This window comes from Humulus lupulus, chromosome 5, assembly GCF_963169125.1.
Source record: "Humulus lupulus chromosome 5, drHumLupu1.1, whole genome shotgun sequence".
NCBI lineage: Eukaryota > Viridiplantae > Streptophyta > Magnoliopsida > Rosales > Cannabaceae > Humulus > Humulus lupulus.
Window position 1 is genome coordinate 64,886,355 of NC_084797.1, and position 25,140 is coordinate 64,911,494.

At 37.3% G+C, this 25,140-nt stretch overlaps 1 long non-coding RNA gene across 1 annotated transcript; it reads right to left on the reverse strand.

Annotated features, from left to right (window-relative positions):
• Positions 1–399: 399 nt before the first annotated feature.
• LOC133777408 (uncharacterized) lies at positions 400–7,935 on the reverse strand. The gene is made up of 3 exons (XR_009868545.1): positions 7,709–7,935; positions 6,160–6,255; positions 400–651 (listed from the first exon to the last, which is right to left on the reverse strand). It is a non-coding gene; the product is annotated as an uncharacterized LOC133777408 (long non-coding RNA).
• Between the last annotated feature and the right edge of the window lie 17,205 nt (positions 7,936–25,140).

A 25,140-nucleotide genomic window follows, 5' to 3' on the forward strand; every position in this document is an offset into this window, starting at 1 on the left:
ACTGCACAATAATGTAAGTGTTCTTATCATTATCTCTGTATGAATTCAATTTTAGAAACATGTTCTAGGTTTTCTTATATTAATTTATTTAATATAAGTTCTACATGAAAATAAACAAGATCCTGTATAAGTTTTCCTAACATTTCCTTATGCTATTTATAATTATAATTATTTAAATAACTCTTTTTGCAACTTATAATATATTATTATAGTATTATTTACTATACCACAAAAATTTGCAATTTATAATTTGGTATTATTTTATTATTTTAATATTTAACATGGTGAAATTATTATTGTTACCATTACTATAAGTATGTGAAACATTTCTTTGACAATTTTTTTTTTTAATATTATACTATACATTGTGCGTAAATATTACAACAAATTAGCCAACACTAAAATGAAAATGAAAGCAACACTGATTAATTAATTGAGTAATATTACAAATATTCAAGTTCAAAATGGTCCCTAATCATTATAAAATTCTTGAGATCATTTCACACCAGTCGAAACGTAAGAAATTTGAAAAGGACAACCCCATTACTATTCACAAACAATGCAATATTTTTGGGCCATCAATATGTTAAGATGCTCCTGATATCACATAATTGAATTTCAACATTATTACTTGGCACCCATATATCATCTCTGCAAGATATATAATTCATTGATAAGTATATGCTAGTTTAGATAAAAATAATGATATATTCATTTTGATCAAAACTCTTTAGCTCAACAAAGAACAAGGTTAAACTAGGCATAATAGAAACATATCACAAATCTATAATATCTTATCATTCACATAAATACAGTGATAAATCTTACAGTAGTTCATGACCAAATGAAACTAACAATATTACATTTTTAATTTGGCTAGATCTCCACCAACAAACTTTTGACAAGTCAACATAGACAATTATCTAATCTCTATCATTATCGTTATTAATATTTTTTACACTAAAAATAAGATGACATGATGGGAAAAAGTCACAAATTGATTATGAAAAGTAGAGTTATCTATTACTGGATGAGTGTTGGAAAGAATCATAAATCATATCACATATAAAACATTATAAATACCAATTTCCAATAACATATAAAGAATTACTCATAAATCACAATAATAATATATATGTACTCTACGTAGACATATTATACATATTTTTGGGCACAATACGGTTCTATGTTCGGCAAACAAAACAAATGATGATTCAATACTTGAACTAAATAATAAACTCCTTGGTGTATCTAATATATTACCAAAAATAAAGAGATGTAAAATCAAATCTAAATAGGTAGTCATCACATTGACACCATACAATCTATTAAGGAATAATAATATTGTAATTGACAATATTACAAGAGATCAACACTACTTTAAAGAACTAGAGTAATTTATATATATATAGCTAGTCACATAAAGGTATATCTACATGATAAAGATTCTCACCCAAGAAGTGATCATAACCATAAATTAATTCTTCCTTTTGGGCATTGTTTCGTGATTTGACAGTAAAGGGTTTAAAATGAGAACCTTTATGTAAGTCTTGTAGGAAAAACATAATTTATATAATACTTGAATAAACGTAATATGATAAATACAAAATTTATATCTACTAAATTAAAGATATATAAATAACTTATAATATATATAACTATATTATAATTATAAATAATATAATATAAATAACTTATAATATATATAACAACATAATATTATAATTATAAATAACTTATAATATATATATATAACAATATAATATTATAATTATAAATAACTTATAATATATATAATAATATTATAATTATAAATAACAATATATAAATAACTATAATATAAATAGCAATTATAATTAATTTACACAATAATTATAAAGAACCGAGGCCTGTGTAACACACAGTTTCCTTAAAACAGATTCGCCGCCTCTACGAGGTTTCGACGTCTATCTCCCAGGATACAACGGTGAACGACAAGTAACTCAATTACTTCGCCGAACCAGATATGCCCGAACTCTATCACACTAGAACAGATCTAAGAACTATAAAGAGTAAAAGAGAAAAACAATATTGAGAAATTATATATATCTTTAATCTTCAAAGGAAGATAAAATATATATAAGAATATGTTTTGGTGTAAAAATAAACTAAGACCACTATGGTCTATATATAGTTTCTAACTATGGAGATTTTTCATTCACAAACATTGTGGGACAAAAAAAATTACTATTCACTATTGATTTTTCTAACAATCCCCCACATGAATGAAAAAACTGACTCAAGAAAAACCAACAGATGGTTTAGACCTAGGTGTAGAGTTCAACGTTAGAAACCCGCATAGGATAGGTAGGTGTTACCCTTTGAACCTTCCCTTGTGTAAGTATATTTACTTTACTGGCTGATCAGTAGACGCGATGTCTTTGAACTGTTCTGCCGTTCGTGTAAACGATGATATACCACACACATGAATCTTCCTGACATATATTGGTTCTCAATATTATGTTCGTTTTGGCCCTGAACATTTCCCTGGTTCTGCAAGAGATATTCTAGGAATTGAGCCCTTATTCAATCCCTATAGAAGCGGCCCATCTTCTCTCTCACATAGGTGATTTTCTTAATTAAGAGTAACCCGTATTACTCTGCTCGACATTTCGACGCATAAGAAATCATTAAAAGCATAGCTTAACCTTTTCCTTACGGTTATCACTGTTTCATCATAGGAATAGACAATGAGGATAACCCCCACAGTGATCCAACATAGTCTTTACAGTTTTAGTTGTCCCTTTGAACCTAGATCTTGGGATCTCCAGTCAACTAGGTGGGGTGTCTACTGTATTGACTTTATTCATTCATGGGCTTTAGACCCATTCCCCTCGATGATTTTTCAACCAACTCTCTATTTAACCCTTTGGTTAGTGGATCCGCAATATTATCCTTTGACTTCACATAGTCAATAGAGATAACTCCAGTTGAGAGTAGTTTTCTAATGGTATTGTGTCTACGACGTATATGTCTAGACTTACCATTATACATTTTATTATGCACCCTACCAATTGCAGATTGACTATCGCAATGTAAGCCAAAAGCTGGCAATGGTTTAGGCCATTTTGGAATATCTTCTAAAATTGACGAAGCCATTCTGCTTCTTCGCCACATTTGTCTAAGGCAATAAACTCAGATTCCATCGTGGATCTAGCTATTACCGTTTGTTTAGAAGATTTCCATGATACAACTGCACCACCGAGTGTGAACACATATCCACTCATAGATTTTAAATCTTTCATGTCAAATTTCTAGTTCAACATACTCTTGATAGATTTGATCATCTTATCACTGCTTCCAACAATGAGCATGTCATTTACGTAAAGACAAAAATTGACATAGTCATTATCTGTTTCTTTAACATAAATTTAAGTTGATTCTCAACTTCGGTCTTATGGAGAACAAATTTCTCTATAGCCTCGGTTTTGCTTTTTAGCAAATACACATAGCAATATTTAGTGCTATTATCGACAAAAGTAATAAGATACTTATTGTCTCCCCTTGTTTAAACAAATTTAAAATCACATACATCGCTATGTATTAATTTTTAGGGGTTCATTATTCCTTTCAATCGTTTTGAAGGATGACCTTGTTAGTTTTGCCTCAACACAGGTTTCACACTTATGCTTTGAATCAATGTGGAATTTTGGTATGTGATTCAAGTTAATTAATCTCCGTAGAGTATCATAATTAACATGTCCTAGTCTACCATGCCAAACATTGGAAGACTCAAGCAAGTAAGTAGAAGAGTTATTAACTTTATTGATAATTGGTTTAACAACCATTACACTGAGTTTAAACAACCCATCAGTTACATAACCACTTCCCACATACATTCCACTTTTGGACAGAACAACTTTGTCTGACTCAAATACAATTCGGAATCCGTGTTTGTTCAACAGTGAACCAGACACTAGGTTTTTTCGGATCTCTGGTACGTACAGTACGTTGTTCAGAGTCAGCTCCTTTCCAGAAGTCATTTTTAGGATCACACTTCCTTGACCCACAATTTTAGATGTGGCAGAATTTCCCATGAAAATCTTCTCGCCATTATCTACCTGTTCAAAAGATTTGAACAGACTCTTGTTTGAGCATACATGCCGAGTGGCACTAGTATCAATCCACCACTCCATTGGGTTGGAATTGACTAGGTTTATCTCAGACACCATGACTGATAGATTTATTAGATCAAACTTAAAAAAAATTCTTAGGTTAGCTTGGAAGGGTAAAAAACCCAACCATTCGTGGTCTAGCCTCTCGTAGAATATTTCTATTAAGTATTTATCCAGCCTCAAATATCTCTAGTAGATAATTTCCAAAGAACACTAGAAGAAGGGTCTAGCCCCTGCCTCAGCAGTCTAGTTTCTTTGAAAATATTCAGTTCCCAGAACTTCTCTAGTGAGATTTAAGTTCAAACGAACTTTTCGCAATAATAATATCTTTCAATATATAGATATAGAAATATCACTAATATATTCAAATATTATATTTAAACAATAATCTGTTTTAAGATTGTAGGAAAAACATAACTTATATAATACTTGAATAAACGCAATATGATAAATACAAAATTTATATCTACTAAATTAAAGATACATAAATATTATAGATATAAATAACTTATAATATATATAACTATATTATAATTATAAATAATATAATATAAATAACTTATAATATATATAACAACATAATATTATAATTATAAATAACTTATAATATATATATATATAACAATATAATATTATAATTATAAATAACTTATAATATATATATAATAATATTATAATTATAAATAACAATATATAAATAACTATAATATAAATAGCAATTATAATTAATTTACACAATAATTATAAAGAACCGAGGCCTGTGTAACACACAGTTTCCTTAAAACAGATTCGCCGCCTCTACGAGGTTTCGACGTCTATCTCCCAGGATACAACGGTGAACGACAAGTAACTCAATTACTTCGCCGAACCAGATATGCCCGAACTCTATCACACTAGAACAGATCTAAGAACTATAAAGAATAAAAGAGAAAAAAAATATTGAGAAATTATATATATCTTTAATCTTCAAAGAAAGATAAAATATATATAAGAATATGTTTTGGTGTAAAAATAAACTAAGACCACTATGGTGTATATATAGTTTCTAACTATGGAGATTTTTCATTCACAAACATTGTGGGACAAAAAAAATTACTACTCACTATTGATTTTTCTAACAAGTCTTTCCTTTTTTGATCATTTGTATATTTAACTAAAAGTAATTGGGATGTTCCATTATTAATAGTTTTGGATGTGAAGATATAATAGTAAAGCAAGAAGTGGCATGGAACATTGTAGCTTTCCAAACAATCTACATTCAGTATTTTATATATCAACAATGGTGCTAACAAAATGAAGAATTACCTTTCCTCTTTCATGATCAACAGATTACATATTTTATTAGATTTCAATAATTTTACTAGCTAGCTAATACTCAATGTGCGCCTACCCTAACGTTGTCCACATTTTCTTTTCTATTTTCTATTTCCAACTCTATCTCCACATATCGCTAGTTTTGCTTGTTATGCTCTTCATGAATCCAAGTCTACGAAAACAATAATAATGATTCAAGAGTACCAAAACTATATAATACTCTCTTGGGTGTCACTCTCCCTATAATTTTGACTTGAAATATTATTAAGCCTTCTAAATTTAATAACAAATTCAGATTTCATAATAAATTATATTCTTTAATCAAATCCAAACACAAAGCTATCACACAAAATATAGACAGTTATTCATATTAATCTCTTTGAAGCATTCTAACAAACATATTATGTGCAAATCATAAGAGAAAGAAAACTTAGCAAATGTAACACAATAATACGTCCACAAAGACTAACCAACCACTATCAAGAAGAAATAACCACAAGTATGCATGAGATAAGGCTAAGAATTCAAATCATCAGCTCCTAAACTGTAAGCATGAATAACGCCGTGTTATTATGAAGCAAATAAACTATTCCCTAAGAAAAAAGAATACATATGTTTATGATTCAGCCATATAAATAATATTTTGCAAAATTACTTCTTGTGTAATAAAGACAATAGATAGATGACACACCATCTCTCCCACAACGCCCACTTTCGTGGTAGTAGCATTCTAGACTCTTGGGACAACCATGGTGTAATACTTGTCCAATGTCCAACTTATCTATTCCTATACCAAAAGCAATAGTAACCATAATGAAATGTAGTTCATCTCTTATAATTAAAAAGAGATGAGGAAGTGATAAAATGGGATTAGTTATGTCAGATAAACATCATAGCAATCCCATGGTAATGAAAGAATGGAAGCATCCAATTCCCAACAAGTGTATTAATGAGATGAGAACAATGAAAGCTTGAAGGATGCTACACAAATATATGTATATATATATATCAAAGGAAAGATAAAACCAGTGGGACTCAGCACGAGCTATATTATTTTATTTGTCCATGATAAATTTTAGCCTTAATGCCCACATTCTGAAATTCTAATAATAAACATGGAGAATAGAAAGAACAAACAAAGTTAATGATTTGAACACCATAAATCTTACAAAAAAACGTTCAAAATTTTAAAGATAAGTCAAGATTAGCATACAGTAGTTGAGCCAATAAAAAAAGATACATACAACATATGACAGATGAAAAATCCTATCTCATAAAAAAGTAGAGGCATTTAAAGAAAGAACATGCTCAACATCCTTAATTGTCGTGCAATAATAATGGTTGAACCCTTCTCACATAATGGTCTATCAAAATATACATATTTTGATAAGCACTTTACAACCTCACCACCACACCAAAACAACAGCTAGAAAGCCTTCACACACACACACACAAAACTAAATAAATAAATCAACTAGTAGCACAAGTCTTTTTAGTGGTCCAAATAATAGGAAACTATCAATAAAATTAACTTTAAAAAAACGTAGGAAGGTTTCTCTTTAAATGTTTGCTTTCATTTGCAAATAATGATTAAGAAGTTAAATTCACACACACATATATATATATATATATACATATGACCACAGAATAGACATATAAGCATATGACATTCACATATATGTACATGCATCTCATGTACTCTCATTACAAGAACTCCTCCGTAGTCCCCATTTCTTACTTTTTACCAGCACAACTCCTACGCGTAGAGAAACAAATCTTGAAAACTGGTGTAACCACATAACCAAAAACAACTCAAAAAAAATGCTTAATTGATTGTGAAGATTATAGCTAAGCTTAAATTCTTTTCTTTCTCTGGCTTTTTCAAACCTATTAAAGTTTTGACCCATTTCCCTTGAAGCACTAATTTCCCTGAAGCACCCATTTTTGCTTAGAAAAACATCTTACTTCTAGTTTGAACATTAATAGTCCTAAAAATAAAAAAAATTTACTCTAAAATAATTAACCTATAGGAAAACAAAACTTTTTAAAAATAAAAATATGTCAAAGAACAAAAAAGTTTAAAGAGAGAGAAAGAGGCGTGGGTATTGCCTTTATACCATTGACTACAAATTTATAATGCTTATAATTTTATTTTAAATCTATGGGATAATGGACTATATGGGAAAAATAAGATTCAAGCAAAGAACATTCTATTATATAATTTAGTTTGAAATACTTACATCTAATGGAAATGTTGAAGGAAGTAACAGAGGAGAAGAAATAATAGCTCCAAATGGCTGGATTGGTGTGAATGCATTATATGGATAGACTTGATGGTTCATTCAGATAGACTTAACAAAATAGGATGAGGATTTGCTTGGCTTTGGTCCCTATGTGGCCATCTCATGACCATTCCTAGAATCCTATTTCTTGGAAATGAGAAACCTATCTTTGTTGTGGAGTTGTGAGAGAGCAGAGGTATTGTAACGCCCCAAACTCCAGGGACCATTACAGTGTGCCTTGTAACCAGTGCTAAACTCGCTAATCGAGTCATTTGGCCAAAATTGTGTAACTAAGTATGATTAGCGGTTTAGGGATTAAAAATTTTGGTTAAGATATAACGTTTCATTAGAACTTTTATTGTATACATTGGGATCCCAAAATAAAATTTAAGAGTCTATTACAGGAGAATATTTACAACAGGCCGATCTAAGCGGAAAAACAGGGTTTAACCCTAGTTCCTTTTTCAACCCTCGGCCGTGGCGGTCGAGCAGCCACATATGTACACTTCGTCACCTAAGCTCTCCAACTCAAGGATGGTCAAGCTTTCTTTTGCCTTTACCTACACCACATAGCACCCGTGAGTCGAAGCCCAGCAAGAAAACTTAATATGCTCATGAACAGTAATAACATGTCATCAAATCATAAGGCACACGCCTAGCAGATATAGCTTTAGTCAAACAGGAAAACAAATCCACGTAATGTTGAGTATAACACATCAACCAATGACCATAATAGTCATCCACGGCTTTTAGCCTCAAATAGAAGAGTGACAGTTATACCAGTCACTGAGGTGGGTTCCGCTCCCAATAGCCATGTGACGATAGGGTCACCGGGGCTTATAGATAAGTGATCATTTCACTAGCTTAACAAGATAGGTATCTGGTGAAATAGTCACTAGCATAAACCTGTTGAGTAAATAAGTGATCATTTCACTAGCTTAGATAGGATAGGTGCATGATGACTAGTCACCAACACAACCTTCCTCATGACCATAGAGTCATAACCCTGGAACATCGTTCCCTAGCAATGTGACAAACGGTCACCTAAGCCTTAGGCCCTGGCTCTGAGTAACTAGTCCTAGACTAGCCAAGCCCTTATAAGATTCATCGACCTTAGGGTCGGTCCAGCATTAATGCCTTAGGGTCATTCAACGCTGATATCGATTAGATCTAATCTTCATTCAGCCCCGCGTTCAGGACGCTTATGCCGTTTCTAACTCTTAGGTCAGTGTCCCTGACTAGTCAGTGCCATATACAAGTAAGTAATGTCACCAAACATATATCCAATATCCGAATACAGGGCATTTAGCATGCTTACTTAACAAATACTAGCACAATTAGGATCATGCATAAACACAGAGGCTCAATCTCTGAACAATATCATACCCAGTATACATAGCATGTCCTAATCACATGTTTCTCGTGCATTACATTTAAACATCCAACATGCATCAAGAATAGCAATGCATGTCACATATACACAGGGTGCAGTTTTCTTACCTCCAGTTCGAGCGAGAATTAGAACGAGATCGACCATTGAGAACGATCGATCCTTAATCCTTTAGCGGTCACCTAGTCATAACAAAATACAATCTCTGATTAATGAAAATCAACAAAAATAGGGTCTTGACCTAAACCTTACTCTCGGGACCTCGAAACATACCCACACGGTGAGTAGATTCGATCTCGGACCAAAAGGATTGAAACCCCAAGCCAAAAACCCTTAAAAAGACTCAAAACAGGGTTTTGAAGAAACAGGGTAGCGCTACAGCGCTGCCCTCCTAGCGCCCTGGCGCTCTTCACAGAGCCAAACCACCCTAGCCTCCTCTGTAGGTAGCGTTGTAGCGCCCTATACTGGGCGTTGTAGCGCTACCTTCAGCCAGCATCTGCCCAGAAAGTTCTTCCTTCGATTCCACCATTTCTAACCCAAACCAAAAGCTTCCAAACATCAAATTAAGTCCCAAATGAACCCAAATATCATCCTCACATGTCCCAAGCATCACAACCCCAAGAACCCTAGCCAAAACTCCAATCAATTCCCCACTTTCAAACCCAAAAACTAGCTGGAACTTAACTTGGAAAACAGAGCAAAAGCAAGAGTTCTAATGGCTAAAAACTCACCTCAATCTCAGCAACACACCCTCTTCACTGGTGGAGCATAACCCTAGCTTATCCCAGCTTGGTTCCTTGGCTTGATTCCTCAAACAAAGCTTGAAAATCCAAAGAGAAATGGAGGAGAAAAACCATAGGGAGAGAAGGAAAAATAAGACTTTGTTTTCCTCTTCTTTCTACAGCCTTAATGGCTTATATCAATCTCTAAGGGTGAAAAGACCTAAATGCCCTTAGGTCTAAAATAAAACCTTAACAGCCACCAAGGGCAAAACCATCCTTTCGCACCTATTTCGTTAATCATAATTAACACCCTCCAATTCCCGCTATTCTCAATATTCTCAAACACCAATAACTTATAACCCATTACCATTTAGTTCCCGGTAATGCTCTAATCATTAAAATCATCCCGAGACTCACCCCGAGCTTCGAACTTAAACCCATTATGACCAGACCGAACACTTGCATTCCATGATCGTCTCATGCCGAAAGGCTCGAACAAATCCACATATAATGTGGTACCATTCATAACTCACCCACATGCACGAAAATACACAATTACGCCCTCAACGGGCCAAATTACCAAAATGCCCTTATAATTAAAATACACCCATATGCATGCATTCATCATCATTTAATAATATAATTCACATAACACATGCATATGATCACTAAATAACATAATAAATCAATTATGGCCCTCCCGGCCTCCTAATCAAGATCCTAACCCTTATTAGGAAATTTGGGGCATTACATGTATTAAGGAACCCTAAGGATTTAGAGAGAGGCGAGGGTTTGAGAGAGAGAGAGAGAGAGAGAGAGAGAGAGAGAGAGAGAGAGAGAGAGAGAAATGAGTGAAAAAACTACTAGAAAAAAAGAAAAAAAATAATTAAAAATGATGGCGCTAAAAAATTAAGTGGCACCCAAAAATTTGAAAGACCCCCTGAAATTTTTTATCTTAAACCATAATACTTTTTCAACAGTATTAGATTTTAGTGTTGTGGTAGGCCCCTTTTGTTGTAGTTATCGTGCTCGAGGGTCGTTCTTATTATACTTTGCACTTGGACCTGAGGTAAGAAAAATGCACCTAATACGTGATATATGTGATTAGGGCTTGGCTCGGTTGTTGAATATAATTATGAATATGGCTCGAGCCCTTGAGAAAGAACATGATTAAGATTATGATTGTGATTGTTGATTAATCATGCTTGAATGCTCTGTATCTGGATAATTGTTAAATGGTATGCTTGTTTGCATTATGTGCATAATTAGGGCTCGAACCCATTAAGGAACATGATTATTACTGTGTTTGCGTTTACTTGGCTGAGATATATGATTAATATGCATGCATACTTGTATTATCTGAAGTATGCTTATCTGTATCTGGTTGTCTGAATATCTGGTTAAGGCATTGACTTATTAGTCAAGGGTGGCAATAGCGCTCCATGTGCTGGTCGATGATCTGTAAAATATGCAATCAAGTGTATGTGGTCATGTCAAGTAATAAATTCTAGAAGAACGATATCGTCCCACATTGACTATTAACCAATTACCAATAATCGTTCTTTACTTTCTATTTGGCAAGTAAAATCAAGATGAATAAATCTAACTATAAACACAATTTCAATAACTGAAAACAAGACAATTAATCAAAGAATAAAGATTAATAATAAAAAAACCTAGGGTATTAACTTCATCAACTTTTCATTCTATTAATTTTATTTATCAGTTCTAAATTTCTGTCTTCCTATTCTAATAGCAGGTTAACATAAATTGATTCCTATTCTTTTTCAAGATATAAGACCTCAACCTATATGCAGGTTTTCTACATCTCTATGATAAACTTAAACATATAGCAAGCATTAAGCATAGAAACCTAATTACTACACAAGCCATACAGGTACTTTCGTCCAATATGTAACCTATGTCTATATAACGATAGCATATTCAATTCTCATATTTCAAATTTTGGATCAAAATCATAAATCAAGCAAATATTGATTAGATATTTACTAGCATTGAGCAAACATTATATATATTAGAATAAAGAAGAAGAATTAATTATACATCATAATAACATTAAATAGAAATCCAAGCGGCTACATTAACCCCTAGATAGAGGTGTTTAGTTCATATCAGACATGACTAAAACAACAAAATAATTATTCAGAAACATAAAATTCAAGATTTGAAGATAAAATAAAAAATATGAAAGTGCAGAAAAACTTGTCTCAAAATCAAATTTACTCTCTAAATTCGTAATTAAAATCTGACCTCCCCCTTATTAAACCCTAAAGTCTGAATTTATACTAACAAAACACGTATTCCTTTTTTTTTTTTTATAGGCGGGCCATGACTTGGCCTTTCCTAGGTCGCGGCTCGTGTCCTTTTTTAGCCTTTTAGCATCTGGTTAATATCTATAGGCGCCGCTACCCTCTAAACCCAGGTCGTGGGCCATGTCTCCATGGACCTCTTGGGTTTGCCTCTGACTTCTACTAGCACCGCGACTCTATTGACCAAGTCGCAACTCTAATTCCTTTAAGCAACCCTTCAGCCTCTGACTTTGCTAGAGTCGCGGCCCTTAAACCCATGCCATAACTCTAATTATATTTTTTTCCAGATTTTAACCTTTTGACATCCTTCCTTCATCAAAAACTTATTATAATTCATACTTAGCACCAATTTGAGTCAAACAACCACCAAAAGCTCCATTTACCACCATTTCCTCTTCTTTTAGCATTTAGCTCATGATTCAACGCACCGACCTACAACAAAGACAAACACAAGCATAATTGCACAAAACAAACATAAAGACTCAAGATTACGACAAAAACAAATTCTAAAATGATACTAAAATGGAGTTATCAGTCGAGAGGCTTAGGCTTGATCAGAGACATACTATTGCGTTGGTCGACCCTATGGTCGTTTGGAAAGAACAAAGCACTTGGCTAGCTCTATGGCTTGTTACTCAGAGCAAAGGGCAAAGGGCCTCAGGTGACTCTATGGTCATTTAGTTAGGGCATAGGGCCTCGGGATGACTCTATGGTCATCTATTAAGGGAACCAGGCCCAAGAATGATCCTATAATCATTTCATTGTAATTGTATGCATGCATGAGTTGGTTATTACTACTGGGCATGCTAGATATGCATCTGGAATCTGTATTACTGTTCATGCACATGTTTAAGTTTTCTTGTTGAGCCTCGACTCACGGGTGCTATGTGGTGCAGGTAAGGGGAAAGGGAAGTTGGACCAGCCATGAGTTGGAGAGCTTCGATGGAAGCATGTACATATACGGCTGCTCAACCACCACAGTTATCTTGGAGGGACTAGGGTTGTATCCCTTATTTTGATGCCTGGGTCAGATTGGCTTGTTACTTTTGAACTGTATTAACCTTTTAAACATCTGTTTATGTTATTTTGGGATCCCATGTATATACTAAACTATTAAATGAAAAGTCAACGTTTCCCTTTGACCAAATTTTTTAACCTTAACCCTTGTCACTAACCTCAGTTACACATTTATAACCAAGGGACTTGATTAGCAAGTCTGACACTATTTAAAGTACACAATGTAATGGTCCTGGATTAGGAGGACGTTACAACTTGGTATCAGAGTTACCAAGGTTTAAGGGTTCCTAAAGACTGGTCGGGCATGTACACTCACAACTAAAGACAAGCTTGACTCAGAGTTTGGTAACTATTTATGTGATTAAGTGCCTAATTGTTTAAGTAAATGTACATGCCTTATCTGCATGTCGTATTAGGGAGCATGAGGTTATCTGATAGGGCCAGGCCCCTTGATTGTAATGTGCAATATAGATAGATGTTTATTAGCACTATAAATGTTAAAGAAACGCTTATTAGTGCTGTTAATTGCATATAGGCCAAGAAATTCTTATTAGCACTGTTAATACTAGCAGGGATTAAAGAACATGCTTATTAGCATTGCTATACATGTATAAATGCTTGAACATGCTTATTTGCATCGTTAGCTACTTATGAATGCCAGAAATACTTATTAGCATTGCTATTTGCTAATGAATATCAGGAAGTGCTTATTAGCACCATGGTTGAATATATTATGTGTTGGCATGCTTATTAACAATGCATCTGCTTGTTTGTTCGGTCTTGGACCTCCAGGTGGCAATAGGTATAATTATTACTTACCTAACGACCAAATTGATCACTGCAGAGTAGGAAATTTTCTATATGCTTCCTCGAAGGTCAGAGAGGTTGGCTAGCCAAGAAATACAGGCTAGGGAAGAGAATGACTAGGGTCAGGGCCTATCGCGAGCTTTAGAGAACTGGCAAGAAGTGCTTGTTGATATGCAAGCCAGGTTACAGAGGCAAGAAGATGAGATTCGCCTCTTGAAACAGCAACTGGCTCCAGCAGGGAACCTACAGCCCGTAGTACCGACAGTGATATAGCCAGTGGTAGTACAACCTTAGCCAGTGAAAAATAGATGGTAACCCTTATATGAGAGGTTCAGGAGGCGCCATATTGAGGAATGTCGGGCGAAGGCCTACTTGGTCTGCAGGATTGTGGGACATCTGAAGAAGGATTGCCCAAAAGCCAGGAAGGAAGAGCCCAAGAAGATGGACAACCTGATGCCAGCTCGGGTGTTCACCTTGACTCAAGCAGAGGCTAAGGCTAGTCCCTCGGTGGTTTCAGGTCAACTTTCTAGTGCTGGGACCCTTTATATTGTTTTTATCGATTCTGGTGCTACACATTCTTTTGTTGCTAGTAGGATTATTAATAGACTGTGTAGACCTTATGACTTTTATCCTATGGGGTTCGGTACTTTGCTGCCTACTTAGGAGTTAGTGGTTTCTAGAAGATGGGTTAGATCATTACCAGTGGTAGTGGATGGTAGGGAGTTGTCAGTGGATTTGATAGAGTTGGTTATGATATACTTTGATATGATCTTAGGTATGGATTGGTTAGCCGAGTATGGGGCAACGATAGATTGCAAGAAGATGATGGTAACCTTTGAGCTTGAGGGTGAGGATCCCTTTGTCTTTTTTGGCACTCTGCATGGACCCTGTATACCTATGATATCTGTACTTAGAGCTAGAGACCTATTGCAAGGGGGATGCATATGATTCTTAGCTAGTGTGATGGATACCAATCAGGTCGTGCCAGTGGGATTAGGATAGACCAGATTAGTCTGTGAGTTTCTGGATGTGTTTCTAGAGGATCTGCCAGGGTTACCTCCACTCAGGGAAATAGAGTTTGTGATTGAGTTGGCACCAGGGACAGAACTAGTGTTTAGGGTGCCGTATAGAATGGCTCCAGCAGAGATGAAGGAACTAAAGGTTCAGTTACATGAATTACTAGACTTGGGTTTTATTAGGCTCAGTTTCTCTCCATGGGGTGCACCAGTTCTCTTCGTGAAGAGAAAGATGGTTCTCTGAGGATGTGTATCGATTATAGAGAACTGGACAAGTTAACTATAAAGAACAAGTATCCTCTGCCAAGGATTGATGATATGTTTGATCAGTTACAGGGTAAGACAGTATTCTCCAAGATAGATTTTCGATTTGGTTATCACCAGCTGAGGATTAGGGAGGAAGATATACCGAAGACAGCTTTTCACACCAGGTATGAGAATTATGAGTTTTTGGTGATGTCATTTGGATTGACTAATGCCTCAGCAACATTAATAGATCTGATGAACAAAGTATTCAAAGATTATCTGGATTAGTTCGTGATCATTTTTATGGAAGATATATTGGTATACTCTCAGTTAGAGACAGAGCATGAGAAACATCTCATATTAGTACTACAGAGGGTGAGAGAGCATGGACTGTATGCGAAATTCAAGAAATGCGAGTTCTCATTACCAGAAGTGACTTTCTTAGGTCACATAGTCTGTAATGACCCAACTAATTCTAAGACCTTGGACCATTAAAACTACTAGACTTAGCTACTATTTTTGAGAAAATATACATAAGAAATATTCACAACTTTATTAAAAACTCCGAAGTAAATATTGAAATACATAACTGCGAGGTATGGGATCCCATTGTTTTAAAATAAAACATAACTTTAAACTAAATGAAATTGTTTACAAAGCTAAATGCGGAAAATACATAAGAACATAATTTAAAGAGACTAAATAAAAATAACGTCGTCCTCGAATCATCACGCAGCCCATCGAATCCCTTCATCCTTAATATACAAACCAAGCTGCCAAGAATCCTTCCGTCGCCATAACTATTTTCCTACATACATAAAAATAAAGGAATGAGTCTAATGCCCAGCAAGGAAAAATCTACTAGCACATATAGCATAAAACATAAGGCTACAATACATATGACTATAAACACATGCACTATAATGGCCATCATACTTCTTGGGGCTTGCTAGCTAAGCAATCATATGCCCATAAATTTACGGGGCTTAGTTATCTAAACAAGCCATATAAATTTATGGGGCTCGTTATCTAAACAATCATATGCCCAAGGAATAAATTATTGGCACTTGTTATCTAAACAAGTCATATATTTATTATCTAAACAAATTATGTGATTGTTATCTAAACAATTTATATGCTAAAAAAACTAAAAAAAACATATCATACATATAACATAAACATATATCAAAACATAAAAGCATACAAAATCTATCATATTTTCCTTACCAACACCGGGATTTATGAGAACAAGGATAGGATTTGGAACACTCCTAAAACCAACAATAAGAACGTGAGTATTTCTAAAGAAAGAGATGATAAAGAAATGAACTAAACCACCAAGAAGAAACTTACCGAAAAGAAACCTTAAGTTCAAAGAACTCAAATACCTAACCAAGAATGGAAACAACGAGTTAGGATTTGAGTAAAGAAAACTAAAGGAAACTAAGTAACCATACAGAAATGAACTTAAGAGTAGGAATACCTTTGAATGTACTAGAACCGAACTACACCTTGATATTGAAAACAAACTATTTATCTCACTTCCCAAGTGTTTATAAAGCTTAAGATGATAAAGCTTTTATCCCAACCCAAGTGTTTATCACTCTATAGAAACCCTAGCAGCTTGAAGGCTCTGAACACAGCTTGAAGAATAAGAATAATGCTTGGGTACTAGGTCCTATTTATAGAGTTCAAGGAGTGAAATATCTCCTTTTATCTTGAATAAATAATAAGTATTAATTGAAAAATATTTGAATATTCGTTCAACAGGTGCTGAAGACTCGGTCAAAACGTTCAGAGGCTAGTCAAGAGGTTAAGGAATGAATTAAGCTCGGTTTCAACAATGTTTGAAATTATGGCCCTAGGGCCGATATATCGCCCATCATAGGCGATATATCACCTGGCCCTATGTCCTGAGTGCTTGTCGTTTCGTTTGTGCGAAGTTGACGTGTTTTTCGTATTCCCCGTGTGGCGATACATCGAATCCTATGCTGCGATGTATCAACATACGTGAATGTATTAAACACGTAATTGCACTTTTTTAGCATAATTTGAATTGATTAATAAAGTTTGACTGAGTAATATGAGATTCCAGCAAGTTCTGGAAGAGTCTAGAGCTTCTAAAAACTTCTATTTTTGAATTATCCACTTAAAATGCTTAAATCCTCAAATAAACAAGATTGTGACAAATGTCATGATCTTAATGGTCTTGGAAGATTCTAGAGCTTTCTTGAACTTTCTTTTATTTAAACTATAATTAAATTCTTAAATAAACATACACACGACAAGTTTCATGATCTTATTAATTCTATCTAAACCTTATAGTATAATAAATGATATCTTTATAATCAGCTTTATTAATCAAACCTTATGTTATAATTAATATTCTTAAACTATAGGTTAAACTTATAGAATCTATAAGTGTTGCTATGAGTGTTCAACTAAGTCCCGACTTGAACCAAAATCCACAGTAACTACTACTACCACTAATACTACTACCACTACCACTACCACTACCACCCCCACCACCACCACCACCACCACCACCACCACCACTACCACCACTACCACGACTACTACGACTACTACCACTAGTATAATAAATGACATCTTTATAATAATCTTTATTAATCAAACCTTCTGTTATAATTAATATTCTTAAACTACCACTACTACCACTACTACTACTACCACCACCACCACCACCACCACCACCACCACCACCACCACTACTACTACTACCACTACCACTACTACCACTACCACTACCACCACTACTACTACCACTACCACCACTACTACCACCACTACTACTACGACTACTACTACTACTACTACTACCACTACTACCACTAGTATAATAAGCTTTATTAATCAAACCTTATGTTATAATTAATATTCTTAAACTACCACTACTACCACTACTACTATTACTACAACTACTACCACGACTACTACTACAACTACTACTACTACCACTACTACTACTACCACTAACGACTACTACCACGACTACTACCACTACTACTACCACTACTACTACTACTACTACTACTACTACTACTACTACTACTACCACTACTACCACTACTACCACCACTACCACCACTACCACCACTACCACCACTACTACCACTACTACCACTACTACCACTACTACTACCACTACTACCACGACTACCACGACTACCACTACTACCACTACTACTACTACCACTACTACCACCACTACCACTACCACTACTACCACTACTACCACTACTACTACCACTACTACCACTACTACCACGAATACCACTACTACCACTACTACTACCACCATTACCACCACTACCACCACTACCACTACTACCACTACTACCACGACTACCACGACTACCACGACTACTACTACTACCACTACTACCACTACTACTACTACCACTACGACCACTACCACCACTACCACCACTACCACTACTACCACAACTTGCACTACTACCACTACTACTACCACTACTACTACCACTACTACCACTACTACTACTACCACTACTACCACTACTACCACTACTACCACTACCACCACTACCACTACTACCACTGCTACCACTACTACTACCACTGCTACTACCACTACTACTACTACCACCACTACCACCACTATTACCACTACCACTACTACCACTACTACTACCACTACTACCACGACTACCACGACTACCACCACTACCACCACTACCACCACTACTACTACTACTACTACCACTACTACTACTACGACCACTACCACCACTACCACTACTACCACTACTACCACTACTACCACTACTACTACCACTACTACTACCACTACTACTACTACTACTACTACCACTACTACCACTACTACCACTACCACTACTACCACTACTACCACTACTACTACCACTACTACTACCACTACTACCACTACTACTACCACTACTACCACTACTACCACTACTACCACTACTACCACTACCACTACCACTACCACTACCACTACCACTACCACTACCACTACCACCACTACCACCACTACCACGACTACCACTACTACCACTACTACCACTACTACCACTACTACCACCACTACTACTACTACCACTACTACCACTACTACCACTACTATCACTACTACTACCACTACTACCACTACTACTACCACTACTACTACCACTACTACTACCACCACTACTACCACTACTACTACTACTACCACTACTACTACCACTACTACTACCACTACTACTACTACTACCACTACTACCACTACTACTACCACTACTACCACTACTACCACTACCACGACTACCACTACTACCACTACTACCACTACCACTACCACTACTACTACTACTACTACTACTACTACTACGACTACCACTACCACTACCACTACCACTACCACTACCACTACCACTACCTGCTACTACTACTACTGCTACTACTACTACTGCTGCTACCAGTACCAGTACCAGTACCAGTACCACTACTACTATCTAACTAGCTAAGTAAAGTTCAGGGACTCTACATAGTCAGTAAAGATGGAATTATGGTGGATCCAGCGAAGATTGAGGCAGTCAGAGTTTGGCCAAGGCCGAAGAATGCTTTTGAGATAAGAAGTTTCTTGGGATTGACAGGTTATTACAGATGCTTTGTGGGGGGGTTTGCCAAGATTGTGTCACCACTGCAGAATTGACACACAAGAATCAGAGGTTTATATGGTCAGACATATGTGAGGATAACTTCCAGAGACTGAAGAAGAATCTGATCACTGCTCCAATTCTAAGTCTTCCTACAGATCAAGAAAAGTTTGTGGTTTATTGTGACGCCTCAAGACATGGTTTAGGTTGTGTCCTTATACAGACAGGAAAGCTGATTGCTTATGCATCATGTTAGTTGAAAGAGTATGAATAGAGGTACCCCACACATGATCTAGAACTTACACCAGTGGTTTTTGCACTGAAGGTGTGGCGACACTACGTGTATAGTGAGAAGTGTGAGATATACATTGATCACAAGAGTTTGAAATATTTCTTTACCCAGAAGGACTTGGAACATGAGACAGAGTCGTTGGTTAGAACTGGTGAAGGATTATGATTGTGAGATCCTTTACCACCCAGGGAAAGGCAACGTGGTGGTGGATGCCTTAAGCCGGAAGGGTCTGAGACAGTTGTGCAGTGTTAGGCAGATATCCAGACAGTTGGCAAAGGATATGACTAGACCAGGTATTGAGTTTGTGGTGGGCCAGTTAGCCAACATCGCCCTGCAGTCTACTATTTTAGAGAGGATCAAAGAGAAACAGTTGAGTGACCCACAGTTCGAAAATATTAGAGGGGATGTCCTAACTGGAGTGGCTAAGAACTATACAGTGTCAGACATGAGTTTATTGAGGTACAAGGTTCAGATTTGTATTCCGATGGACACTGGGATCAGACGGAAGATTCTGGTGAATCTCATACTACCCCTTATTCTCTACATCTAGGCACCACGAAGATGTACCAAGATCTAAAAGCTTTATATTGGTGGCTTGGGATGAAAATGGACGTGACTGAGTACGTGGCAAAGTACCTGATCTGTCAGTAGGTCAAGGCAAAGCATCAAAGACCAACAGGACTACTACAACCTTTGGATATCCCATAATGGAAGTGGGAGGACATCACGATGGATTTCGTGGTAGGGTTGCCTAGGATAGCGGGCCAGCATGATTCAGTCTAGGTCATTATGGATCGGTATACGAAATCAGCTCACTTTTTACCAGTGAGGACGAACTACACAATTGACTAGTATGCATATCTCTATGTGAGAGAGATAGTACGCCTTCATGGGACTCCGAGGTCTATCGTATTAGATAGGGACCCTATCTCTACTTCCAAGTTTTGGAGAAGTTTACAGAAGGTGATGGGTACACAACTAAAGTTTAGTACAACTTACCATCTTCAGACTGATGGTCAGTCTGAGAGGACTATCCAGATATTGGAGGTCATGCGGAGAGCATGCGTATTGGACTTTGAAGGGTCCTGGAGTAAATATTTTCCTATGATAGAGTTTTCCTATAATAACAACTACCAGTCAACTATTGGAGTGGTGCCTTATGAGATGTTGTATTGTAGGAAATGTAGATCGCCCATTCACTGGGATGAGATGGGTGAGAGGAAATATTTAGGTCCTGAGGTAGTTCAAAGGACCACTGAGGCTATTGAAAAGATTAGAGCTCAGATGCTCGCATCTCAAAGCAGACAGAAAAGCTATTCAGACCCAAAGCGGAGGAACATGGAGTTCCAAGTGGGAGACTATGTCTTCCTTAGGGTTCCACCACTGAAAGAGGTGAAGAGATTTGGGAAGAAGGGCAAGTTGAGCCTTAGGTTTGTTGGACCATTTGAGATCCTGGAGAGGATCGGTCAGGTGGCCTATAGGTTGACCTTATCCCCGGCATTGTGTAGTCTGCACAACGTATTTCATATTTCCATGTTGAGGAAGTATGTATCTGATGAGACTCATGTGTTGAGTTATGAGGATCTAGAACTGGAGACAGATTTATCCTATGAGAAGAAGCCAGTTCAGATTTAGACAGGAAGGGCAAGGTCTTGAAGAACAAGACTCTACCTTTGGCTAATGTGTTATGGAGAAACAACAAGGTCGAGGAAGTGACCTGGGAGCTAGAGTCAAATATGTGGGATCAGTATCCTGAGCTGTTCAGGTGAAATTTCTAGGATAATATTCTTATAAGGAGGGGATAGTTGTAGCGTCCCAAATTACCTAATAAGGCTTAGGGCCTTGATTAGGGGGGCATGATGGAAAATTATGAAAAATTATTTGAATATATGCGATTTAATTATGAAATATGTCTTTTTGTGATATATATGTGTATCATTATATGATTACGTGAGTTATGTTATAATACGACTAGATATGCATGTGGGCCTGTTTCTTATTAGAAGGGAAATTTTCGTAATTTGGCTCGTTACGGGTATACTTGGAATATATGTGCATATATGAGATATATGTGTGAGACCACATTATTATGTGGATATATTTGGGTTACTCGTCACGAGGCGATCCTAGGGAGCAAGTTAGCGAGAGAGTCACAACGGGACCAAATACCCGACTCGGGGTGAGTCAAGGGGTGTTTTGGGTATTTAGTACATTACCTAGAATTATCAAGTAATGGAAAATTGTATAGTGAGCATTCGAGGATATTGGAAATAATGGGAATTTTGAGACATTAATTATTGTTACACCCAGATTTCGAGCCATGAGAATTGTGACCTCGAAAGCTGGATTCATAATGAACGAACTCGTAAAGTCTAGAATATGTTCGAAATCTAAACATCGAGCCTGCGAAGCAGAGACGACTTTGAAGATGATAGCCTCGAAATCCTCACAAGCTCGAAAGATAGACCCCGAAGTGCATCTGTTCTCGGGATGGCCTCGGATCAGGGTTCCGAGCTTGACGCGCGTATGAGTTCGAAGTCATGTGGCCTCGGGGAGATGCTATAGCTCGAAAGTCAATAGGAAACCTGGGAGAATAAGGCCTTGGTGATATAGGATAATAACTTTGAATATCCTAATGAGTCATCTATAAGAGACGCGGTCTACATTTATTACTGTAAATCCCCTACAATCAAGGGATATTATTTGTTCAGTTATACACCCCTTGATCTTCAGGGGATGTTTCCTTGTATATCAGATTGCAGGCATTTAATGCCATTAAATTTATTTGCATATACGGAATAACTTCGCAAAATATGTGGGATAGTATTATGAAATCTTCTCTATAAATAGAGAGGTCATGCACCATTGTAAAGGACCAAATTTTGGTGATCTTGAGAGAAAACTCTGGAGAATTCATCCTTGGAGAATTTTCAGAGAACATCTCAAGTTTAATAACAAAGACTCGTGGACTAGGCAGATTTAACTGCTGAACCACGTAAAAATCTTGTTTGTATTATCGTATTTTTATTGGCCATTACTGATTATTGTTTTCGTGCTCTTCTTTCACTGTTGACGAAAAAAGGCATCAACAGTTTGGTGCTTTCATTGAGAGTCTTAAGCATTCAGTCCCTGAATAAGTCATGACCACTAATACTCAGAATGCTCCTGAAGAGAATTACCCAAGACGTCCCGGGAAACAGCCAATGGAAAACCCAGATGTCGAAGAAAGAAGTGGATCTTCCGATTCTCGGGGACCACCTGCTCCACCAAGGGATGAGGATATGTATTACAATCCTGAGCGGTATGTTCCCATTGTAGAACTTGAGAACCGGCAACTGAAACAGCAGTTGGCAGAGGCCAACAAATGGAATGAGGAGTTGGCAAGGATAGCCGCAGAGGCGCAGGTGGCTCAGCCCCCGCCTCTGCGTGAAAACCAAGCCCCTCCTCCGAGGGACGTGCACGTTCCTCCCCGCAGGCCCCGTGGGCGTCCACGGAAGGATGCTTCCACAAGATGGCCGGCACAACCTCCGGTACCAGCAGAGCCATCCGCTCCCCCTAGCCCTCAGAGAAGTACTTGGGCTAGGGCCCCGGTTAATCCACCTGTGGAAGTACCTGCAGGAACTGAGAACAACTGAGCCCCTGCAGAGGCTCGGACTCAAGTCCCTGGGAGCACACCGAATGCAACTAACCCATCTCGGGCAAACTCCTGACCGTCCAGGGCGCGGAATGGATGGCAGCCACCGTCACCCATACGGTTCCCTCCATCACCTATAAGATATCCTTCACCCCCTCGCAGGAATGCTCAACCAGTTCAAGACCAGGGCGAGAGGCGTGCGGGGAGGAGACAAGGAAACGGGGAACCTTTCCAGGAGCGGAGAGGCGCCCCATCAGAAAAAAGTCAAACATCTCGGTCTCGCACGGCGGAGATGAGGCGGCATGGAAGAGATCCATCTCGAAATAACTATGCGACGAGTTTTACTAGTGACGACTCTGGAGATACCAGATCGGTTAGCAAGCATGATCGAGGTCGTAAGAATACTGGAAGCCGCAGGAATCGCTCCGACCTACGAGAACACCTGAATCAAAGTCGGGGTAATGTTGACCCGATAAATCAGGACCTGAGGGATCGCTTGAATAGGCGTAAAGATCCCTTACGGAGGTGCGAGCCTGGAATTGTGATCGATGACAACCGATTCTAGACAGTACCCCTCGCGGACCCAATCCAAGAAAGAATTGATCAGCTTGAAAAGGCCTTTAGGCTTTTGAAAAACGAGCAAGAACACGATCGATATGAAGATTCTGATGAGGAGCTTGAGCCGTTTGCTCCCCATATTTCCAACACTCCATTTCCCCAAGGGTTTCGGATCCCTCATGTCCCAATGTTTGAGGGAAAGACCGACCCGTACAGTCATCTGAGTACGTTCAACACCATAATGAGAGCCAGTAACGTGGGTTACGAGCTCAGATGCATGTTATTTCCAGCATCATTGACAGGACCAGCCAAAAGCTGGTTCGAAAAATATAAGAGACACTCAATAACTTCTTGGGAGCAGCTGTCTAAAGACTTCAAAAAGCAGTTCAGAGCCATGATGGGGGTTAGACCTGAGGCATCAACCCTAACTAACGTTCGACAACAACCGGGTGAAACGTTAAAAAGTTACCTCACAAGGTTTAATCTGGAAGTTGCCCGAGCTCGGAACGTAGATGACAGTGGAAACCTAATGGCTGTCCAAGCCGGAGTAATGCCAGGGAGTGCCCTCTGGGACGATATACAAAGAAAACCGGTGAGGTCCATAACCGAGTTTAATAGATGAGCGCAGAGGTTTGTCAATGTAGAGGAAGCGAGGTCGACACTTAATGTGACTTCCCAGCCCGAAACTACAACGATAAACGTCAACTCTGCCTCAACCTCGGCGGACCCAGT